The sequence below is a fragment of the Pinus tabuliformis genome, chromosome Q, assembly GCF_031772625.1.
Source record: "Pinus tabuliformis cultivar Carrire ecotype Pingquan chromosome Q, CPIR1, whole genome shotgun sequence".
Taxonomy (NCBI): Eukaryota; Viridiplantae; Streptophyta; class Pinopsida; order Pinales; family Pinaceae; genus Pinus; species Pinus tabuliformis.
The window spans coordinates 328984241-329008900 of record NC_142296.1 but is presented as its reverse complement, the minus strand read 5'-3'; the positions used below and the strand labels follow the sequence as shown (position 1 = coordinate 329008900).

The window sequence follows — 24660 nt, the reverse complement described above, 5'->3', positions numbered from 1 at the left end:
ACGGATGCGGTAGTCAAAACATACAAGGTAACATAACATGTACAACGCTCATGGATCAGTTTGAATTAGTGCAATGGTTGTTATATAAAGCTTCATGTGGAAGGTCAGTTTGATGTCCAGGAGAGCAGTCTACACTGGCGAGACAATGTTAACAACATATACAACACATTTCTATTAATATATTATGCATTACAACAAATGATATAGTTCAGATGTAGAACACATGTTAAAGCAACATGCATTACAAGTGTTAAATATTAGTCTTACAACAGATGCAATACATGTGTGAAAATGTGCTAGCCTATTAGCAGGCTTCTAAATTAAGTGAAAGTTCCAAGACACATGGTTGCATCATACATCACTAACCCCGAGTGCGGGGCATTGGAGCCACTACTTACTCCTCAATGAAAATATTACAGACACTCTTGGCTATGTGTGAGGAGCTGAGGTGAAAATTCCTTTACATGTACAAATGAGGGGTTATTTATAGCCAAGGGTGAAATTGACCCTTGTGGCTATTCAACTAACCTCATGACTATTTTACTTCCATGAATTTTCGACTTACATGACTCTTTTTCAACAAGTGGGTCTCTTGGACTTCCACGTTACATCACATTGATTGATAACAATCCCATAGTCGAGATGTGGGTGACATGACTCATGACATGGCTCGACATGACTTGACATGACAATGTTGGTACATTTGTACTACTGTTGGAGTGCGTGTTGAGCTACAGTGTTGTTAGGTGATGGATGTCTTCATGGTGTATCAGAGCTTCACATCTGCATGGTGAAGTGCGGGGAGTCTTTGATGGTCCTTGGTTCACTTAATGAAGCTTTAGCATGTTGTCCTTTTCTTTTATGGTGGAAGGCCTCACAGGATCATATGTTCGTGAATGTGCATATTCGTCTCGTTCGTCCACTTCGTATGCTTCGTTTATTCATCTGTTGGTGAACCTATCCTTCTGCATGTGTTCCCTTCATTCATCCCATTTGTCGTCTTGCCATGTTTATTCGTGTACTTGTACCTACAGTCACTCATGAAGAGATGACATCAAATCCAAAACCTCCTTGTCTACCATTGCACATGATCATTTCGTATGCAGGTGACCGGGAGGGGCACAAGGTTGTGAGAAGGAATGATGGCTCCAAACACTGCTGATGAAAATTGTGCAAGGGTAATTGAGTGATGGAGACAGGCAATCTGAGTCGACAGTGGCTATGTGCAAGGTCTGGCTCATCTAAGAGGAAAAATTACTCAAATTTCGGGAGGGACAATTTCGATTGCTGGAAGGAAAGATAGGCATGCTCTGCGCATTTCTTGGAACAAATGGGAAGCAGGGTTGGATAACTAGATTTGTGGAATTTTCCAGAGGAATGGGCTATGCTGCAATAAGGGTTAGTAAGCAGAGTTTGCGCAATTTTTTGGGGGAAGTTCCTAGGAGACTAATAACCAAAACTGCGCAATTCCCAAAGGGATCTGCTAGTTGGCTGCTAGGGTCACTCATAGCCAAAACTGCACAATTCCCAAAGGGAAATTCCAGTTGACTGCTGGGGTCACTGGAAGCCAAAACTATACAATTCTTGGAGGGAACTACCAGTTGCTTTGTGGCGACACTAGCAGCAGAAACTACGCAATTCCTAGAGAGAACTGGTAGTTTGTTGCTAGGGGATGCTTTCAAGGGAGACCGCACTTAGGCCTAGAGGCTGGCCTACTGATCATCTCTACGCAATTTATGAGCTGAGATGACTGATGGGTAGTGGAATTCCTGCACATGAACACTATGCAATTTCTTAGATGAACAGTTGGTCCACTGTCGGGATGACTGACTAGGAAAATTGTGCAATCTTTTGAGAGGGACATGCACTTGGTGTCTTTCTGGCATGTCTGCATAAATTCCTTAGCCAACTGAGCAAGTAAGGTCAGTGGTCTCTGCGCAAATTTTGAGGGGAGTTAGTGCTGGGCTGACTATCGAGTCTGACTATCTGAGTGGCCAGCATGAGGATTGATTGAAATGCTTGTGAGCAGTGCAACTTGAAAAGACTAGTTTGGTGCTTCTGCATTGTTCTGGTTGACAGTTGATCGAGGAAAAAGCAGGGTGATGGTTCAGGTGTGAGAGGAGAGTCTAGTCGTAAGAACTTCATAAAAAATGACTAAGTGTGTGAATGATCAAAAGACACATAGGTTATCATACGAACACACACTCACATGACTTGATGACATAACGAACCAAGCCCTCCAAACACAAATGCTCAACATGACTGACCGATTGTGCAAGTGACAAGTGCGACACTTGTGATTGACCGTTTATTGATCGAGATGATGCTTGAACGATAGTGAGTGTGACTCCGTGTGTGAGTGTGACAGATGATTTCATAGCGAACACAACAAGCACATATGAAGCGAAGACTCAGAACATGGCCACAAGCATGACTTAGACACTCGCATGCAAAAACATGAATGAAAAAATCAATCAAGGTGGATGCAAAGACTCACATGATCTCACAAAGTGAACCCCAGTGTGTGCAATCATCAAGTGAAACTCTCAAGGGAGGCTCCGAAATTGGTGCAGGCCAAAATTTTGGAGGGTGGTTTTAGTCACTACAACAAGTGGGAAACAACCATAAAGCATGGGGAAACTTTCTTCTAAGCACAAAAGCATCTAAAAATTGGAAAAGGCCATTTTTCTATGAGGAAACATTATTCACCCAAAATCTTTTGCCTAAATTGAACTAATGAGTAATTTGGGAAGTCTTCATATACATCACTTTCCTATATATTGGAGGCTTGCTCATTGAGAAAAGGATGGGAAACCTTGTATTATCACACTATTGAGATCTATCTTGAGAGGAAAATTTTTAGAGCTAGGAGTTGGGGGAGGGGATGTTGCAACTGCATCTGATGGTTGTAGCTTTCCTCCAACTCCTTTAGCAATATAGATCAATTTTTCTTCCTTCCATATATTGTCATTCATTGTTTACTTATTCTATTGAACTAATGAATGCATTAGATTTTGGTTTATATTTATTTATTCAATAATATTTGTATGTTTCTGATAGTTTCAATTATTAAGATATTATGTTGTGAAGGTTGTTTTGTTCGGTCTCTTACATGTAGGACCAAGCTTTCAAGCTAGCTAGGAGTGCTTCCCGAATACACTAAAAACTCCAATAAGACCTGCATGTGAGGACTCATAGGAATTCCTTATCTTTTTCTTAATCTATACTATACATCTTGATCTATTGAGAATCATGATCCTTAGAACAACCATTCTCTTAATTAGACTATCCTAGGTTTTTGGGATAAACTAAGAAGGTTTTATGTTCACCTAACCCTCTATTAAATCATACAACAAAATGATATTTAGAAACTGTAATATATTTCACTATGTAATTGAAATTAGTAAAATGAACCCATAAAGGGGGTCATAAATGCAACTAAAAGTAAAACTCTAAACAATAATCCAAAAGTGGATGTAACAATGGATGCAAAATTGGGAGTAGAATTGGATGTTAAACTAGCCATAAAAAAAAAAGATGCAAACAATGACACAAAAATGGTTTTAAAGTAGAATTAGAAAAGGGTGCAACACTAGACACAAAGAAGGGAACAAAATAGGGCCTTCAAAAGGATACCAAATTGGGCACAAACAAGGATGCAAAAATGGACACCAAAATGAGGATGCAAAGAATGATTTAAAATTAGGATGCAAAATTGGGTGCAAAAAGGAAGTAATAAAATGCACAAAACAAGATGAAAAATGGGACTAAAAAAGGGTGAAACCAAGGATGCCAAAAATGATGCATAACTATATGAAAATCTAATCTAAAATCTAGATGAAAAATGAGATGCAATTGTGACGAACATAACGTCATAGAAAAAAGGACGCAAATTTGGATGTGAAAAAGGATGCAAAATTAGACATAAAAAATCATACAAAATTGGGCATAAAAGTGGCTCAAATTTGGATGCAAATTGAGATGAAAAATGAGGTGCAACAAATGATTCAAAACTTTGTGCAAAAAAAAAATGCAAAAGTAGATGAAAAAGATGGCTCAAAATTGAACGTAACATTAGACACAAAATGGAATGCAAATTTGGATGCAACACATGGTTCAACATAGGATGAAAATTTAGATGCTCAAAAGGATGCAAAATTGAATGCAAGAAATGGTGTTAAAAATGATGTTAAATTGGATGAAACAAATCATGCTAAATTAGATGCAAAATATGGTGCAAAATAGGATGCAAAAAAGGGAGAGAAATTAAACACAAAAGTGGATGCAAAAAATGGTGCAAAAGCTGGCACTAAATTAGATTCAACATATGGTGCCAAATTGGATGCAAAAAAAGGGTGTAAAAAAAGGCAGAAAAAATAGTGCAAAAATGGATGTAAAAATAAGTACAAAATTAGAAGAAAAAAATGGCATAATGCTAGATGCAAATACTAGAACAAACTGCATGCAAAAAAGACACTAAATTAGATGCAAAATATGTTGTAAAACTCAATTCAAATTACAAAACAAAACTAGAAGCAAAGAATGGCACAAAACAGAAAGAAAAAAATGGTCCAAAATAGATGCAAAAAATGGCACAAAAATAGAAGTAAAACCTAATGTAAAACCAAATGCAAATCTTGGTGCAAGATATGATGTAAAATTTGGTGCAAAAAAGGATGCTTTAAACATTCTACAATAGAGATTTAGCACCATGCTAATCATCCCAATTGAGAAGAAAATGCACTAAAATCTTTTGCTAAATGTGGCACAAATTTCTTGTTTTGTTGTAGTGAGAGGTGCACATCAATCTAACCATAGACAAAATTTGACTCCCTTCTTGCATGTGGAGCTTTGTGGTATAGTGTTTTTAGGAAGAAGGTCATGTGTCCTATTTAGGAGGAAAGAACCTTTGTGCAAAAAAATAGCTTTGTGAGGAAGAGTTGAGCTGAGTGCCTCTTAGTGAATGATCACGCAAGGAGATGAGGTAGGAGTGTGAGATAGCGTGAGGAATTGTAGTGCTATTGGAGTTCTAACTGGTATAACTACATCAAGTAAGAGAGTTGCTGGAGTTCCGGGTATTTGTAAGTGCCATTGGAGCATGTCATATTGGTGAGTGATGTTCATGGCTAGTTGCACCAAATTAATTCATCTGCTATAGAACGAGAAGCCATTGTCCCCTAATTGATTTTGTATCTTCAATGGGATTTCTGTTAGAGATTATCCCTTTCACAATGATGGAGTCCAATTCATCTTGAATTGGAGGAGGGGTTGAGTTAGATTCTTCTTACTCTCATCTTCTCAAAGATGCTGAATTTGAGGAGAACAATGAAAGTAATGGTGTTCAGGTGACTGGTAATAACAATGAGAGAAAGAAACCATATGGGAACATTAGAAGGCCTTATTGGCAGTGGCGACACAATCAATGATCACATTTTGGAGGTTAGCGCTGGTGGAAATGTTATAAGTGCCTTATCTTGCTTCTATTAAAGGCTTCATGTTAGAGGTTTGTGCCTACTGAGCACTATAGGAACTGTGACTAATGTGACTATTTGGTGGGCTAGTTCAACATCAAACTTCCCTTCCACTTTTTTAATAAAATGCAGTAATGAAATTTGGAAAAGGAATTCAACATGAAAGTCATTGGCTTTGGATTAGTAATGCCAATGGGACTTGTAATATAATAAATAATTTACAACACCAATAAATTTGTTGCAAGTCATAAGATTATTTTTTATCTTATGTGTAATTTAACGATCATGTGGAACAGGCTAGTGTTTAGCGATGCAACATTAATCACTAGCTGAGATAGAAATTTTGTTGTTTATAGTTGCTTGTTTCTAAGTATCATTGCTTGTGCATGTTTCTTGTTTTACCATAATTTTTATGGTGAAAGTATATTGGAATTAAAATCAATATACATATTGAGATTAGTCACCTTAATATGAAGTTATTTTTATTAGAATTGGCTACTCTAAAAAATGACAGGAAAGTATCAATATCCAAGATTACTCTCAATAATGACATATCAAAGATCTCTTTGAAATTTTGTTCAAGGATAGCAGGTGACAGGTTATGGTAGTAGAGATGTTGAATAGGTATGGAAAAAGAAGCTAAAATTTTGTGTGTGGAAGAATAAAGCAGACTCAATATTATGTGGTAATGTGAGTCACACATGTATTAGTAAGAAAGTATGATGTTTTGTATTTTTCTTTAGAAAGTATGTACCTGGTAACTTCATGAGTTGGAGTGTGTAATGTAAGCATGATGAGGCATTTGTACCCTCGTAAATTTTTTGGTAATCTTAAAACAACTTTGGATGTGGAGGTTTGTGGTAAGATGGAAACGAATTTGTAGGGTAGGTTTGTGGTAAGCGAGAAAACACATGTGAGAGTGAAGTGGATAGGGATTCCTGTGGGCATGGTTTAGGGTAAGACGATAAAACCTAGAGCATGGTTATAAGTAATCCGAGAAAACCCACGGTGATAATGATGCAGGGAACTTACAGGTATAGGTACAGCTATACAGCTATAATGGCTGAATGAACCATGTACATGAAGGACAACCTAGTATATTAGCGGTTGTAGTAGTTGGTACCCATACATTATGGTAGATGGTTGTTGCTTTATATGGCTGTCGATACTTTGATGATGTATACATGAAAAGGTACAAGGTGTAAATGCCAAATTGAACCAGATGTAGATCTTGTTGATTGAGATCAAGACAAGTAGTCGTTAAGGGGGTGACTTGCAAAAATATAATTCCTACTTGTCCTTATTGTGATTCATTCTATGTTCAAGAATATGTTCCTGGTATTTGGAAGTTTGTTGAGATTTAGTTTGTTGAGATATTCTCTCCAACTAGTTAGCTTCCTAGATTGGTGTGTGGTTGAGATATTCACTCAACTAAGAGATTGTATGTCCAAGATAGACTAGCTATATCAAGACACAGTGTTATGCATTGATATTGTATAATTATTTTCATGTGAATACAATTTTGAGTGTATTTAGAAAATATTTGTGAGGATACTTCTTTCTTAATATCGAGCTTTGTTGAAAGTCCTGATGGGAAAAGTTCATTGTATAATGTTAAGATTTTATTTGAAGATTTTATTTGAGTGTGATTTTTCTTATCCGTCTTGTATAAAGATTGAATGTTTTTATTCTTAATTTGGAAAAAATAATTATGAATCACTATGGTGAGGTTATTAATTTTGATTATTGGAAATAGATTTCTGAACATAAAAATAAATTTTAAATTTTAAAAAATCATAAAACACTTAATTTATATAGGTTTAATAAATTAAATTTACTATTCCAACAATTTTTAACTTAATTTTAAGTAAAATTTAGCCAAAAACAAATGTAGTTTTAAAAAAAATAAAATTAAAAATATCAAATATTTAAACAGTAATATCATAATCTAGCACAACCATATTAACAAATGTGATTGTTATAGGTCGATAGGCGTATATCAATCACATGCACAACCACATTCTTAAATGTGGTTGAAAAATGTTGATAGCCATTAATGATATAGATTTAATATTTATATTAATATCAATATTGATAAATATATAATAATAAAAAATAATATTATAAAATAATTATTATATTACAAACTATTGATTTATAAGAATACTAATAAATTTAATTAATAATTATTATTAAAGCCAAGGGATTAAGAAACCCAAGGGATCTGTATTATAAACCCTAGAGATTAAAACCTTGGGATTAATAATAATAATAATAACAAACCCAAAATATTAATATTATAAACCTAAGGATTGATATTATTATTAATTAATAGTAATAATAATAATAATATTTAATAAAAATAATATTAATATTAATATTAATTAATTAATTATTAATAATAATAACAAGAATAAGAATAAGAATAAGAAGCCCAAGACATTAATATTATGAACATTGGGGACTAATATTAGAAACCAAAGGAATTAATATTAGAAACCGATGGAGAATTGGAAAGGTCTATTAAATCCACATTTACTAATATTATTAATAAAGACATGGGATTAATATTATAAACCCTAGCAATTATATTTTTTATAAAGGGATCAATAATATAAACTAAAGAGGCTACTACTATAAACCCAAGGGATTATACATATTCAAAACCAAATGGATTATAAACCCAAGGGATTAATAAAACCCAAGGGATAAAAAAACCCAAGGGATTAATAAACCCAAGAAACTATTTATATTAAAGACCCAAGGGATTGATATTATAAACCTTAGGCATTATTAACAAAAGAGATCCATAAACCCAAGGGACTAAAATTATAAGTCCTAGGGATTATAAGCCTAAGGGATCAATATTATAAACCTAAGGGTTTAACAAAAAAAATGGATTAATATTATAAACCCAAGTGATTCATGAACATAACAAATTATTATTAATATAAGCCCAAGGGATTAGTAAACCCAATAGATTAATATTATAAATGCCAAGGATTCGAAACACAAGGGATTACTATTCTAAACCTCATATTATAAACCCAAGGGATTAATAAACACAAGGGATCAATATTATAAACCCTAGGTATGAAAAACCCAAGGGATTGATGTTTAAAGCCCAAGGGATTAATGAAACTTAGGCTTTAATATTATAAACCTGACGGATTTATAAACAAAGGGATTATAGACCAAACTGACTATATTGATTAGAAAGGGATCAATATTATAAACCTAAGGGATTTATGAACCCAAGGGATTATAAACTCAATTGATTATATTATTTGTAAATGAATCAATTTTATAAACCCGATGGATTGATATTATAAACTGAGGTGACTATATTTCTCATAAAGGGATCAATATTATAAACTCAAGGCATTAATAAGCCCATGGGATGAATGTTATAAACCCAAGGGATTATCCATATAAAAAACCAAAAGGACTCAAAATCCAAGGGATTAATATTACAAACGAAAGGTATTAAGAAACCTAAGGGATTGATATTACAAACCCAAGGTATTAATAAAGCTAATGAATTATTAATATTATAAACCCAAGGGATTAATATTATAAACACTTGGAATTAAAAACACAAGGGATTAATAAACCCAATGCATTAACATTATAAAACCTCAGAATTAAAAATCCAAGGGATTATTATGATAAACCCAAGGAATTAACAAAACCAAGGGAGTAATATTATAAACCCAAGTGATTAATGTGCCGAATAAATTATTAATATTATCAACCCAAGAGATTAATAAACCTAACAGATTAATACTATAAATCCAACATATTAATATTATAAACTTTAAGTATTTAAAACCAAAGGGATTAATATTATAAACCCAAGGGATTAATATTATAAAGCATAGCGATTATAAACCTGGGGGACTAATAGTATAAACCCAGGGACTTAATAAATCCAAGTTATTAATATTATAAACCCAAGGGATTAATAAACCCTAATTTTGTAATGTTGAGAGGCGACATTGAATAAATTGTAATGCACTATAACATTGTGACAATGAGTATTAGATTAATTGTCAGCTTATGACATGGTTTCTCACAATGTGAAATTGGATTTATTTTTGTATTCTTCAAACATTAAAATACAAATCCCTATTATAGTGTTGTAATGTGAATTTGAAAAAATTGCAATGTAATATAAGGTTCCAACAATGATTATCATATTACTTGTCACATTGCAACAATGTTTGTGACTACATTGGATAGATTTATGGACCTTTCAAATGTCACAACATGAAATCCTAACATTATTGGAAAATCAACGGATTAATATTATAAACACAAGGAATTAATAAACCCAGGGTATTAATAACCCAAATTTTGTAACATTGAGAGGAGACATTGAATAAACTGCAATGTAATGTATCATTGCAAAAATTAGTATCAAATTAATTGTCATCTTGTGGAAAATCTTGTCACAATATCACATTGGATTGATTTATTTACCATGCAAATGTCACAATACGAAGCCCTAATGTAGTGTCGCAATGTGACATTAAAAAAATTGCAATATAATGTAAGGTTCCAACAATGATTGTCATATTACTTGTCACATTGTGCCAATGTTAGTCAAAATGCGACATTGGATAGATTTATGCATCATACAAACATCACAACATTAAACACTAATGTTATTATAAACCTAAGGGATTAATATTATAAACCCTAGGGAATAAAAACTGAAGTGATTAATATTATTAACCCTAGGAATTATAAATCCAAGGGATTAATATTATAAACCCAAGGGATTAATAAACACTAATTTTGTAATTTTGAGAGCCAACATTGAATAAATACGTTGTGATGTAACATTGAAATAATGAGTATTAGATTAATTGTTATCTTGAGAGAATGTTTGTCACAATTTGATATTGGATTGATTTTTGTATCATACAAACGTCACAATATGAAACCATTTTGTAGTGTCGCAATGTGACATTGAAAAATTGCAATGTAATGTAAGTTTCCAACAACGATTATGATCTTCCTTGTCAAATTGCAACAATTTTTTTCATAATGCGACGTTGGATAGATTTCTTCACCATCCAAATGTCACAACATTAAACCCTAATGTTATTTTAAACCCAAGGGATTAGTAAACCTAAGGGATTAATATTATAAACCCTAGGTACTAAAAACCCAAGGGATTCATATTATAAATCCTAGGGATTATCAAACCAAGTGATTAATATTCCAAACACAATGGATTAATATTCCAAACCCAAGGGATTAATAAGCCATACTTTTGTAATGTTGAGAGAGGACATTAAATAAATTATGATGCAATGTAACATTGGGACAATGAGTATCAAATTAATTGTAATCTTGCGATAATGTTCGTCACAATCCAATGTTGGATTGATTTTTGTAGCATGCAAACATCATAATACAAAGCCCTATTATAGTGTCATAATGCGGCATTGAGAAAATTGCAATCTAATGTAAGGTTCCAACAATGATTTTCATATTTTTTGTCACATTGTGACAATTTTTGTCACAATTCAACATTGGATAGATTTCTACATGATTCAAATGCCATGACATTAAACCCTAATGTTATTACAAACCTAAGGGATTAATATTATAAACCCCGGGGATTAAAAAACCAAGGGATTACTATTCTAAATCCTAGGGATTAATATTATAAATCCAAGTAATTAATAAAACCAAGGGATTAGTAAACCCTAATTTTGAAAACTTGAGAGGCGACATTGAATAAATTGCAAGGTAATGTAACATTGTGACAATGAGTATTATATTGATTGTAATCTTGCAACAATGTTTGTCACAATGTGAGGTCGAATTAATTTTGTACCATGGAAACATCACAATGCAAATCTCTATTATAGTGTCCTAGTGCGTCGTTGAAATATTTGCAATGTAATGTAAGGTTCCAAGAATGATTGTCATATTTCTTTTCACATTACAACAATGTCTGTCACAATGGAATGTTGCATACATTTTTGCACCATTCAAATGTGACAACATCAAACCCTAATAATATAAAACAAATATTATAAATGCTAACATTAAACCTGATAATATAACCATAACATTAAAACCAATATTACAAATTCTAATATTTAAACTAACACTATAAACTCTAATATTCAACCCGAATATTCCAATGCAGCAATACAGTCCAAGGAATTTCATATTGGGTTTCATAAACCCAATATGAAACCCAATACTAAAATCCTTTATTTTAAAACATAATTTTGTAATGTTGAGAGGGGAAATTGAATAAATTGTAATGTAATGTAACATTGCGATAATGAGTATCAAATTGATTGTTATCTTGCGATAATATTTGTCACAATGTTTCACCATGAAAATCATGTTAACTATTGTTGACTATGATGTCCATGTTGACTATAGTTGACCATGTCATCAAAATTCAACCATATTTAACATGCTTTAATGTATAACTATTATAAACCCTAAAATAGTCAACCATGTTTTCTTTTATTTCTTGTCACATTGTGATAATGTTTGTCATAATGCGATGTTGGATATATTTTTGTACCATGCAAACATCACAATACAAATGCCTATTGTAATGTCACAATGTGACATTAAAATATTTTCAATGTAATGTAAGGTTACAACAATGATTATCATATTACTTGCCACATTGCAACAATGTTTGTCACAATGTGACATTGCATACATTTTTGTACCATTCAAATGTCACAACATCAAATTCCCATGTTATTCCATATATTATAAAATATAACAATATAAAACCAATATTATAAACCCTAACGTTAAACCCATTATTATAACCATAATATTAAACCAAATATTACAAACCCTACAATTTAAACCAACACTAGAAACCTAATATTCTAATGCACAAATGTCACTTAATGAATTTCATATTGGGTTTCATAAACCTAATATGAAACCCAATACTAAAATCCTAATTTTAAACCCTAATTCTGTAATGTTGAGAGGGGAAATTGAATAAATTATGATCCAATGTAACATTGCAACAATTAGTATCATATTGATTGTTATCTTGTGATAATTTTTGTCACAATGGCTCACCATGGTTGTCATGCTGACTATTGTTGACTATGATTCCCCTGTCAACTATAGTTGGCCATGTCAACAAAAGTCAACCATATTTAACATGTGTTAATGTATAAATATTATAAACCCTAAAATAGTCAACCACATTTTATTTTATTTCTTGTCACATTGCAAAAATGTTTCTCATAATATGATGTTGCATAAATTTCTTCACCATTCAAACGGAACACCATTAAACCTTAATGTTATTATAAAGCTAATGGATCAGTAAACCTAAGGGACTGATATTATAAACCCAAGGGAATGATATTATAAACCCTAGGGATTATAAACCCAAGAGATTAATATTATAAACCCAAGGAATAAATAAACCCAAAGGATTAGTATTATAAACCCTAGGGATTAATAAACCCTAATTTTTAAAGATAAAGAGGTGACATGAAATAAATTATGATGTGATGTAATATAATATGTTAATATAATGAGCTTTTGGATTTTTTATTTATTATTTTATCTCATATAAATGCAATATATTTTTCATATAAGTCGTTTTGTGACTCTGATTTCATTAGACAAAAAATATATAATTATATAAAGATTAAAAATTAGTAAACTAAATTATTACCTATAATTTTTATCAATCATAATACATTTGGTTTAAAAAATAACCAACACAAAGTTATTATTATCTAAGTTGTCTAATATTATATTATTTGAATGTTGATCGAAATTCAATATATCTAAATAATTTTTAAATCATAAAAATATATAGTTAGTTTTTAAATTTAATTAATGAAATGAAAAAAACCATTAATTTTTATACATTATAAAAAAATACAAACACAATAAATAAATAAAGATAGATGTAAAACCCCATCAAATTAAAAAATTATACTTATTTATATTTTTAATAAATGAAAGATATATTAATTAAAGAAATAAATATATAAATCTATGTAATACATTTGTTATTTTGGTTTTTATTTTTTTAATATGTCGTTTAGAATTCCTTTGCTATTAAACACTGACATTATTAAAAAAAATTTAATATATTAAAATTTCTCTTCCGATAAGCAATAATAAACAATAGGTCATTTATATTTTCCTGTTGTAGGACCAGAAAAATTTATTATATTCCAACCCGTGGCATAAATTGGAAAAAAGAATTGTTTCCTATCCTCGTAGAAGTTTGTTAGGCTTGGCACAAATATGTTTTTTAATTTTTCCTTTCAAAAATAAAACTCTACTCGAAGGAATGATTCACAACTCATTCTACAAAATAATACATTGAACCATACGTTGGTATTGTTCCTTGATATTTATTACCTATTTTCATTGTTGCGAATGTAATATGTAATCCCATCACTGTCCCAGTGTTGTCGAATTGCACTCTCGGTGTTTGCATCTATTAACTTAATGCTATTCGTCTTCCCTTTCATTTAGTTGGCAAGCAAATTGATGAGTATATTTGGCATTAATGTACAAGTTCGCTAAGTTTTGCTTCCATCTGGGTATTGTTAAGGGTTTCGACGATCCTTATTCTACTTAATAATGGTATAGGCCTTATCCTTGGTCACTGTTTCAGTGTATAACACTTGTCTGAAGATACGGGGTAATGTTTAATAGTGGAATTCTCTATACTTTCAAAACAAGTGCTCATGCAGGCAGCGGTAGTCCCTGCCGGGTAGTCAAGCCCAAACGTGGTGAACAATGGTTTTTTAAATTATAACTTAATTAGAATGAGCAACAACAAGCTTTAATTACAATGAAAAATACCTTTCTTTTCAATCTCTGTGGCATATTATATTAAGCTAAATATAGTGTTGAAGTAAGGTTTGTCTTAGGCGTATTCTAAAAATTTGTTGCTTATTTTTTGGTTGTATTTTAGGCAAATTAGCTTATTCTATGGTTTAGTTTTTTTTTACATTTTTAGTGTTTAATATTGAAGGTCATGACAAGGCAGGAAGCAAGAACCCATTGCACCAAAAAACAAAACAATTCTCGAAATTAAGTAAAGCAAAAGATATCAGATTTGGTGTTGAATCCAGAGCTGCAATGCATCAAGGTGTGGAACAACTGGGGCAATGTTGTAAGGTGTGGAACAACTGGGAGATGTTGTAAAGGTGACAATGGGACCAAAGGGTCACAATGTTGTTATTGAACAAAATTATGGTTCTCCAAAAGTAACAAAGGATGGTGTTATTGTGGCAAAAAGTATTGAGTTCAGTGACAAGTTAAAAAATGGTTGTGCAAGTATTGTGAAGCAAGTTTCCAATGCTACAAATGATGTTGTAGGAGATGGCACTACATGTGAGACCATCCTTACTTGTGCAATATTCATGGAAGGTTGTAAGTTAGTTGCAACTAGAAAGAATGCAATGGACTTGAGACGAGACATTAGGATGGAAATTGATGCAGTTGTAGCACATTTAAAAAATAGAGCAGGGATGAGACGGGGCATTAGCATGGAAATTGATGTAGTTGTGGCACATTTGAAAAGTAGAGCAAGGATGATAAGCACATCCAAGGAAATTGTACAGGTAGGCACCATCTCAGCAAATGGTAAAAGGGAAATTGGTGAACTGATTGCCAAAGCAATGGAAAAAGTTGGAAAGGAGGGAGTCATAACTATTGCAGATGGGAAGACGTTGTACAATGAATTGGAGGTTGTTGAAGGAATGAAGCTAGACAGAGGCTATATATCTCTGTATTTTATCACAAATGATAAGGCCCAAAAATGTGAATTAGAGAATCCTCTGATTTTGATACATGAAAAGAAAATTTCAAATTTGAATGCAGTTGTTTGAGCAATGGAGCTGGCCTTGAATAAGCAAAGAGCTCTTCTGATTGTTTCTTAGGATGTAGAGAGTGATGCACTAGCAACCCTAATTCTAAAAAAAATTCATGCAAAGCTCCAGGCTTTGGAGAAAATAGAAAAGCCAACTTGGAGGATCTTGTTGTACTTACTGGTGATCAAATGATTACAAAAGAACTTGGCATGAAGCTTGAAAAGGTTGAAGTTGATATGTTTGGTTCAACAAAGAAGGTAACTGTATCGAAGGATGACACTATTATTCTTGATTGAGGTGGTGATAAGAAGGCTATAGAAGAAATATGTGAGCAGATTTGGGCCACCATTGAAGCCAGCACAACAGACTATGATAAGGAAAAGTATCAGGAGAGGTTGGCAAAGCTTTCAGGAGGAGTTGCAGTTCTAAAGATTGGTGGAGCTAGTGAGGCAGAAGTAGGGGAGAAGAAGGACAGAGTTACAGATGCCTTGAATGCCACTAAGGCAACAATAGAGCAGGGTATTGTGTGAGGAGGTGGCATTTCTCTTCTGGAGCTAGAAAAACATCAGATTGCTAACTTCGACCAAACGATTAGAGTGTAAATTATTCAGAATGCATTGAAGATGCCTGCATATATGATTGCTGCAAATTTCAGTGTCAAAGGTGTAGTGGTTCTTGGGAAATTACTAGAGCAAGATAATCTTGACCTTGGCTACGATGCTGCCAAAGACTTTCTTCTTTCTTCTTGAAATCCCATGTTTATTATTATACCATTTATTCAAAGACCATATCATGCACATTAGAACAAGTTATCTGAGTTTTGGTGAAGAGCATGATAGAGGCATAGATAAAAGAAAATATACAAGAAATTTAATAAAGTAGCCAAGCCAATTAACAAACTCTTGACAGTTCAATCCTTTCAAGGAATGTGAAACTCAGATCCAACGAGGACCTAATGGATCAAATTAGAGGAACTGAGTTATTTGTAACTTATGGATCAAACAAGGATTTCAATTGCAAGAATATAAATTGTCTGACCTATTACATAGTATTTAATTTTTCTTATGAGGTGTTTTTTGAAATAAAAATAATAATGAATGGTTTGGAATACTTAATTTCTCAAGTATCCAACTTTGAGCATAATTTCAGCACTGCTAAACACATATAGTATTATAAGAGATTGCATTATTTCCTCTCTGAATGATTCACTCGAATAACCAACTTTGAGCATCTTCAGCATGAAACCTGCATTGTCTATAGAGATCAATTCTAAATCTCATTACCAAAGGATGCGATGGCTGCTAGACTTGGCCAAACGACAGGACACAATGGATGGCAACCTTCCAATGACCAACAACCCCCTCTAATGCCAAGAAGAAGGCCATGGATTCCCCCCTTAGCAGTGGAGTAAAGCTTTCCTAGAATCAAAGTTGCCGCTACCACACAATCTCTAGAGATCAGTAATTCTTCGGTAATTCTACAACTATGGTAAAGGAAGTCTAGTAAAGACTGAGTTATTCCACCAGACGATGACAATCATGGTAAGAACAATTATAACTAGAAAGAACGTAAATGAAATTCTTCCTCTCAAGGATCAAACCATTTCGTGCTTAACCAAGGAATTGCGAAACCACCAAGCTTCCGAAAAAATTAACAACAATACCAATTAGTTTTGGAAACAAAGAAATAATTTTACACTTGGTTCTACATAAAATTGCCATTGCAAATCATCATATCTAAGAAACCATTGTAGTTGTGTATCGAGAAGGAATGAGGAGTAAATTGATAGAAACCCTTTCAAATTATGCTATTAGAGTTAACAAAAATCCTAACGAGAACAAACAAAAGAATCACTACCTGAGAATAGTATAAGTGATTTGAGCTTTTCTCCTTTGAAGGAGAAATCAATACCAAAAATAAGGTAATTGAAGGAGAAATCAATACCAAAAATATAACCTTATGTAAAAACCGAGATGTCACATACAAAGATTACTAATAATTAATATAAAGAACCACTTGTTTGACACTGGGCACACAATTTTAAGACTTGTCTGATCTTGTGGGCCCATAGTCTTACCACTTGTTTATCTTGCAGATACCAAACATGCACAATGGACAACACGAAGCAGAGACACACATTTATTAAATTAAAGATGAAGGCAATTCCTAGTCCCCGTTTTGGTTTCCTCTGCGTGTTTTCCGAGAGAATATCTCACATCGAACACAATAGACAACTCCAGCGAGAGAGTCCAAATGAGTAAGATTTAATAGACTTTTTCTCAATTATACAATAGAAGACTTGCTTCATACAGTTCTTAAGATAGTACGTGCTAGAAGGGCCCCAACGGGTGAAATCAATGCCCGAGATCAACCTCCAAACTGGTGAAATGTCCGTGTCCCTCCCTTGGCGAACTGGAACAGATCTCTGCTATCTTCCCATATCGATATTGACCCCACTTTACCGCCATCTCAGTAGGTTGGATTCTTCGTTCGAAATTGAAAGTTGACTTCAAGCTGTCGCGACGTCTTTTGGCTCATAGAAACCAGGAAACAGGCAGGTGGGGTATGGATGTTAGTCTGAAATGCACTTGACCTTTCAAGGCGGGTGTTTAAAATGCACTCGCATCGTGGGTTTGGTATCTCCCTCTCTCCAGACCTCGACTTGAATAAAATATTCGTTATGGAAAATGAGTCGATTGGATAGCACCATTGGACTTGAATAAATCTTCGTTATGGAAAATTACTCGATTGGATAGCGCCATTGGTCTTGCTCTTGCGTTTATTCTCTGTAACCCCAAGGCTGAAGGAGCGACCGATCACCATAGTTTTTCATTTGTTTTTGTTTTCAGCGAAATCGCTTCGCAGAATTGCTGAAGTCGATAAAGACAAAATCCTGTAAAAAGGCACTATCAAGCATCTCAAATTGTCCCATCTTACCAATCAAAGAAAGAACAATGCAAAATAAGCTCAAGAAGCTCATAAAAATGCCACAAGTGTTACCGATGCTTCACTTGATTGTCTTCATGTTGTCCATGCCAACTCACTAACCAGGTACTTCCATGTCCTCCTTCCATTTTTCCATTATTACTTTACATTTAGCTTCACATCTCTAGAAATATCTATGATGATTTAGCCTTAAGCATATTCAATTTATTTTGTGCTTTCATTCCTTGAATCATAGTTGCATGCAGATTCTTGAAGAACAACCATATTCGAAGGCTTGTCAAATGTGATTACTTCACCCTCAAATTCGTCTCCAACGATGGTTTAATGTCAAGGCAGCAACCGACTGCAAAATCATTGTTCCCAGCCGCTTCCATGCTCACCCCACCACCAAAAATCCTTTGTCCCTTTTGTCGCAGACTGTGGTTTGCAGAGATCTTCCTTAGCTCAGCACCTCTAAAAATGTAATTTAGATTTGTATTTCTGTTAAATGGTTTCTTCGACGTCTGGAAATGGCTCTAACTACCCAAATTTCCGCACATACCCATTGAGCGTTTAACATTATAGCTCGATCAAAAATTATTCTATCGGAAATTATTCTATTCCAACAGGTAAGAAGAAATCTTAAATTATTCTACTCCAACAGTGAGGAAGAAATATTCAAGGCCGTGGGATGAGACCAAGAGGTAGGTGTTGAGCCTGCGTGGCTACACCTGACTTCTCTGTCTCTGTATGGCTAGGCTTGACAACTAAGTGGCAGAGGTGCATGAAAAAATCACTGCTACAGTGAATAGACTTTGAGGTAGGTGTTGAGCCTGCGTGGCTACACCTGACATCTCTGTCTCTGTATGGCTAGGCTTCTGTATGGCTAGGCTTGACAACTAAGTGGCAGAGCTGCATGAAAAAATCACTGCTACAGTGAATATACTTTGGATATAAAAAAAGTTGGATATAGAATGCAGTGCGGCATAAAAAAGAATTGGATATAAAATGCAGTGCGGCATAAAAGAAGATAGATATAAAAAAATATTTGGTAAAACTTTGGAATTTAAATGCAGCATACCAGAAAACTTTGGATATAAAAATGTTTCCCCAATCTCCCTGCATCGGGGCATGTGAAATCTGTAATAAGAGATCTCATATTTTCTCACCCAAAAAACTTTGGTTAAAATTTCAGTGAATGACATTTCCAGCGTTAAACTTTGATTAAAACAGGACAAAGAAAAAATATATCGGTCAAACAATTAATTAATGAGTAGTCAACGATCGCTATAGTCCTGCTGAGGCAGGGACTAATAAGTGAGAACATCACTGGTTTGCAAGTTCTTAAAGGTTTTATCACACTTCGTCTAATAATTATGTTTTTTAACATAAATGCTACCTTGTAATTTGTTGAATTATTATTTGATAGTTCAGTTATAAAAGGAAAAACTGTGAATGTCCATGTATGTTTTAAGGGCTTATGTCTATGAAATTTCTCTCTCCTTCACATTTTTCTTACTGTAACATTGGAATGATTATTCTTCTGAAATATTGGATTACTATTATTTTGAGGTATTCTATTGTTATTTCACGGCCTACTCGATATCTTTGATAGCTGATCAGGATAACGCAGTGATAGTATTTTTATTTTTTAATTTTCCAACAACTTATTATCAACTTTACTACAGTCTTGACCCGTTTTTTTTTCCTACTGTTCTGATTGAGGGTACATGGTAACGGGTGGAACGTATTCCAGGTTCTGCCATGCCAATCTAGTATCGGTCATAGAATAATCTATAAGAGGGATGCTCGGACTAACACTTACATAGCTAACTGCTTGGATGTCTAACCCAGTTATGTGTTATGGTTGATTATTTCGTTTTAAACTCAATATTGCTGAATGTGTAGTAATCATTTCTGTTCCATTTTGTGTGGCCATTGCCTCAACATTTTCTATCATATACCTATCTGCAGACCAGGCAACTCAATCTTTTCTATCATATACGTATCTGCAGACCAGGCAACTCAATCTTTTCTATCATATACGTATCTACTACTTTCGTAATAATGCCCAACGAGTCTTTTCTTTTTTTTTTGTCAAATTCTTTGCATTAACTTCTAAACATTAATAAATATTCATATCAAGAATTTTTTTATCTCTACTTTACTTCCAGATATTTCATGGTTGTCCCTGGTTACTAAAGTTTTAGTGGAAATTAATTGTCAATTTTGAAAGTGGATATTAATCTAGTTGTTTGTTAGGTATCATCATATTTATTTCCATTGTCTGTTTGATATCATAATTAGTTCAGAGTTACTTCGGTAGAATAGAGTTTCACTTCATTCATTTATTGTTGACGCTTTCTATGTAATCTATTTTAACTATTTTGAATATTGAGAAAAGCAATATCTACTCTATCATAGCATTTAAATTCTGCTCTACCATAGCATTTAAATTTTATTTTGGCTAGCAAAAAATCATAATGATGGATCGAGAAGCCGAACAAACAGTAGTCATGGATGGAGAAGCCGAACAAAAAATGCGAAAGCAGCTTGAATTTCACACTTGAGAAGAAAAAAAAGTGAGTGACTTTTACACCCGTGAAGGAAAGCCAATGTGTCACTTTCGCACCACAGAAAAATAAAAGTTCGCAAAATTGTAAAAAAGTTCGGAAATCGTGCAAAAACAAATTGTGCTGACGCACCACGTGAGTGAAAAGAATGCGTAACATTGCGCATAAAACTCACATCGCTAGATGCCCAAGCAACAAGCCAAATTTTGAACAGGGAGGAGCGGCTCAAGAAGGCAATTTTTTTTCTTCAGAAAAACGAATAGTTAAGTCTGGGGATAGTCAAACGTCTCGGTTGTGGTTTATAGAGTTGAGTATTATCAGGCCGAAGACTCCACTAATTCTAGGCTCACAACGAACCTTGTTTGAGAAAAAAAGGTCAACGCCAAAAGAGGTACTAAAATTCCAACTTGTTTTTTCCCAACTCTCGTCGTTTCGTATAAGTCCAAATTTGGTTTGAAGGGCGTTTGTTTCCAGAATCGAAGACCTTCCAAGTTCAATTTTCAATAATCGAATAACCTTTTATAAGGGTTTCCATATTTAAAAAAAAAAAAGGGTTTCGTATTAAATTTTCAATAATCGAATAACCTTTCAAAAGCTTTTTTGTAAGGGGTTTCATATTAAAAAAAAACCAGAAAGAAAGAAAGGAGGGAAAAAGTGTTTCATTTTCGTATTAAATTTTCAATAATCGAATAACCTTTCAAAAGCTTTTTTGTAAGGGGTTTCATATTAAAAAAAACCAGAAAGAAAGAAAGGAGGGAAAAAGTGTTTCACATTAAAATGGGAGGTAGTTTTTTTATTAAAAAGAAGATTGGTTTATATATATATATATATATATTTTTTTATTAAAGTGTTTTTAAAAAACTTTGAATTTGTAAAGGCTTAATAGAAAAGAAGGCATTGCTTTTTTTTTAGAGATATTTTTGTAAAATTTTGGAGATTTTTTTTTTCTTTTTTGCACATGTTTACATTAAAATAAATGGCTTCTTCTCGTGCCTTGCAATAGACTCTCACTTTTCTTGGAAAAAAATATGAGTTTTGGTCTTTAAGAATGAAGACCTTTTTGCAAGCACGGGAATCTTGGGTTACCTTGCCGAATGGTTATGTAGAGCCGACCCAAGAACAATTAGTAGCCATGAACAATAATCATAGGAATGTCGTTGTAGAAGTCAAATATTGGATACAGAACTCAGTCAATGACTCTATCTTCGACAAGATAATTGGCGCATCAACGACAAAAGAAGCTTGGGATATTTTGAATGTTGTGTATTATGGTAATGATACATTGAAGACCGTTAAGTTGCAGGCATTGAGAGTTCTGTTCAAACCCCTGAAGATGATTGCCATAGACAATGATGATCAGTTCGTGACTAGAGTCACGGGAATAGCCAATCAAGTCAAACTCATCAATGAAACCATTACATATCAAAAGATCGTTGAAAAGGTCCTTCAAAGTCTACCCAAGAAATATTACATAATTGTAACAACCATTCTCGAATCCAAAGATTTTACTACATTCTCATAATAAAACCAAACAGAGAGAAGCAGAGCATGGAGAATATCTAATGTTCAATGTTATTATTGCAAGAAATTTGGGCATTATGAACATGAACACAGAAAGAAATAGTCATATCAACAAAGAGGCAGTATCCACTTCTCCAACAATGAAGGAGAATCCTCTGAGACCATGTTTCTTTCCTGCCATCTTTATTAAGATAGACACAATGAGGAGCTTTGGATGTTGGATAGTAGCTGCAACAATCATACGACAAGTAACAAAAATCTGCTTTCTTATCTTGATGCTTCCATAACATCAGAAATTACTCTTGGAGATCGTTCGTGTATTAAAGCTGAAGGGAAATGTGTTGTCCCTGTCCTTACCAAACGAAATCAGTAAAATAATACTTAATGTTTATCATGCTTCACATCTAAAGCATAACCTTATAAGTGTAGGTCAATCAATGGAAGATGGTTATGATGTAGTATTCCAAGGGAACACATGTTATATCTATGAAAAACCTCCAAATAGAAGACTGATACCAAAGGTTGAAAAATCCAAGAATAGGATGTTTCCTTTGACTCTTAGTCTAAGTTTTCTTCAGAAACATTCAAATGTCATTGGTCTCCCTATTATATATGAAAAGGATTGTTAAATTTTTGTTCCAGCCAAGCACAAAAAAGATAGCTTTCCCACATCTTCCTCTAGAGAAAAAAATCTTTTAGAGGTAGTCCATATAGATATATGTGGCCCAATGTAGACACAGTCCATTGGTGGTAGTCTTTATCTTCTAACCTTAATTCATGATTCTAGCAAGAAGATATGGGTGTATTTTCTCGAAAATAAATCAGATACATTCTCAAGGTTCAAAGAATTCAAAGCAGAAACAAAAAAAAACATAGTGGAAAGCCTTTAAAAGTCTGCATGTTAGATAGAGGAGGAAAGTACAGCTCCAATGACTTCAATTTTTTTTGTCTACAAGAAGGAATCATAATGCAAAACACAACAGGATATACTCCACAACAGAATGGAGCAACAAAAAGGAAAAAATAGTCAATCGTGAACATGGCTAGATGTATGCTCTGTGAGAGGAAGTTATCAAATGACTATTGGGATGAAACAATTTGAACAAGAGTATATGTTCTCAACAGATCTCCAACAACCAATGTCCAAGATGCAGTACCTCAAGCAACATGCTATGATAAGTAAATGAATGCATCTCATTTTAGTATTTTTGGATGAGTAGCTTTTACACATGTTCCTAAGCAGCTAAGAAACAATCTTGATGATAAAAGTGAAAAATGTATTTTCGTAGGCTATAGTGAGATATCAAAGGCCTATAGGTTTTACAATCCATTTACCAAGAAGTTTGTTTTAAGCAGAGATGTTAAATTTTTTGAAAATAACTCTTGGTCTAATCATGTTGATGAAGCTTCAAATCATCCCTTTTATCCACCACATCTACCAATATTGCAGGTTTAGGAAGAGCCATACCATTTTGAAAATGGTACAATGTCAAGCAGTGAATCCACCAATGATTCAACAACTTTAGAAGACAATCAGAAAATAAGAAGCATCAGAGAAATATATGAGGAGGAGCATGAGTTTGATCAACTGAAGATGTTTGTCTTTCTTTCATCTCAACCAACCCATTTTGAACAAGAAGTTAAAGAAAAACATTGGGTCCATGCAATGAACCAAGAAATTGCTACCATAGAGAATAACCAGACTTAGGAATTAGCTGATATCCCAAGAGAAAAAAACCAAATTGGTGTAAAATGGGTATATAATACCAAGCTTAATGAAAAAGGATAAATTGAGAAACATAAGGCAAGGCAGGTTGCCAAAGGGTTCTCACAACAATTTGGTGTCGAATATGGTGAAACCTTTGTTCCATTAGAAACGTTAGACATTGTGAGAACTTTTATACACAACAGCTCAACACAAATGGAAAGTATGTCAACTTGATGTAAAATATGTTTTCTTAAATGGTATATTGCAAGAAGAAGTTTATGTAGAGCAACCTCTTGTTTTTTAAGTTTCGGGCTAGGAGCATAAGGTATACAAATTGAAGAAGTCCTTCTATGGCTTGAAACAAGCTCAAAGAGCTTGGTACAATCGCATTAACACATATCCCATCAAAAGTGGTTTTTACAAAATCAATCAGGAGCCAACTTTGTATAACAAAACTCATGAAAGTAAAATTCTTATCATATGCCTTTATGTAGATGATCTTCTTTATACATGAAATATGTTATTAGAAGACTTCAAGGCAACAATGCAAACAGAGTTTGATACGAATGATCTAGGGGTCATGAAATACTTCTTAGGCATTG

At 33.5% G+C, this 24660-nt stretch overlaps 1 pseudogene; it reads left to right on the top strand.

Annotated features, from left to right (window-relative positions):
- Window positions 1-14626: 14626 nt before the first annotated feature.
- On the top strand, window positions 14627-24297 carry LOC149219518 (chaperonin CPN60-2, mitochondrial pseudogene; annotated as a pseudogene).
- The last annotated feature ends 363 nt before the right edge of the window (window positions 24298-24660 follow it).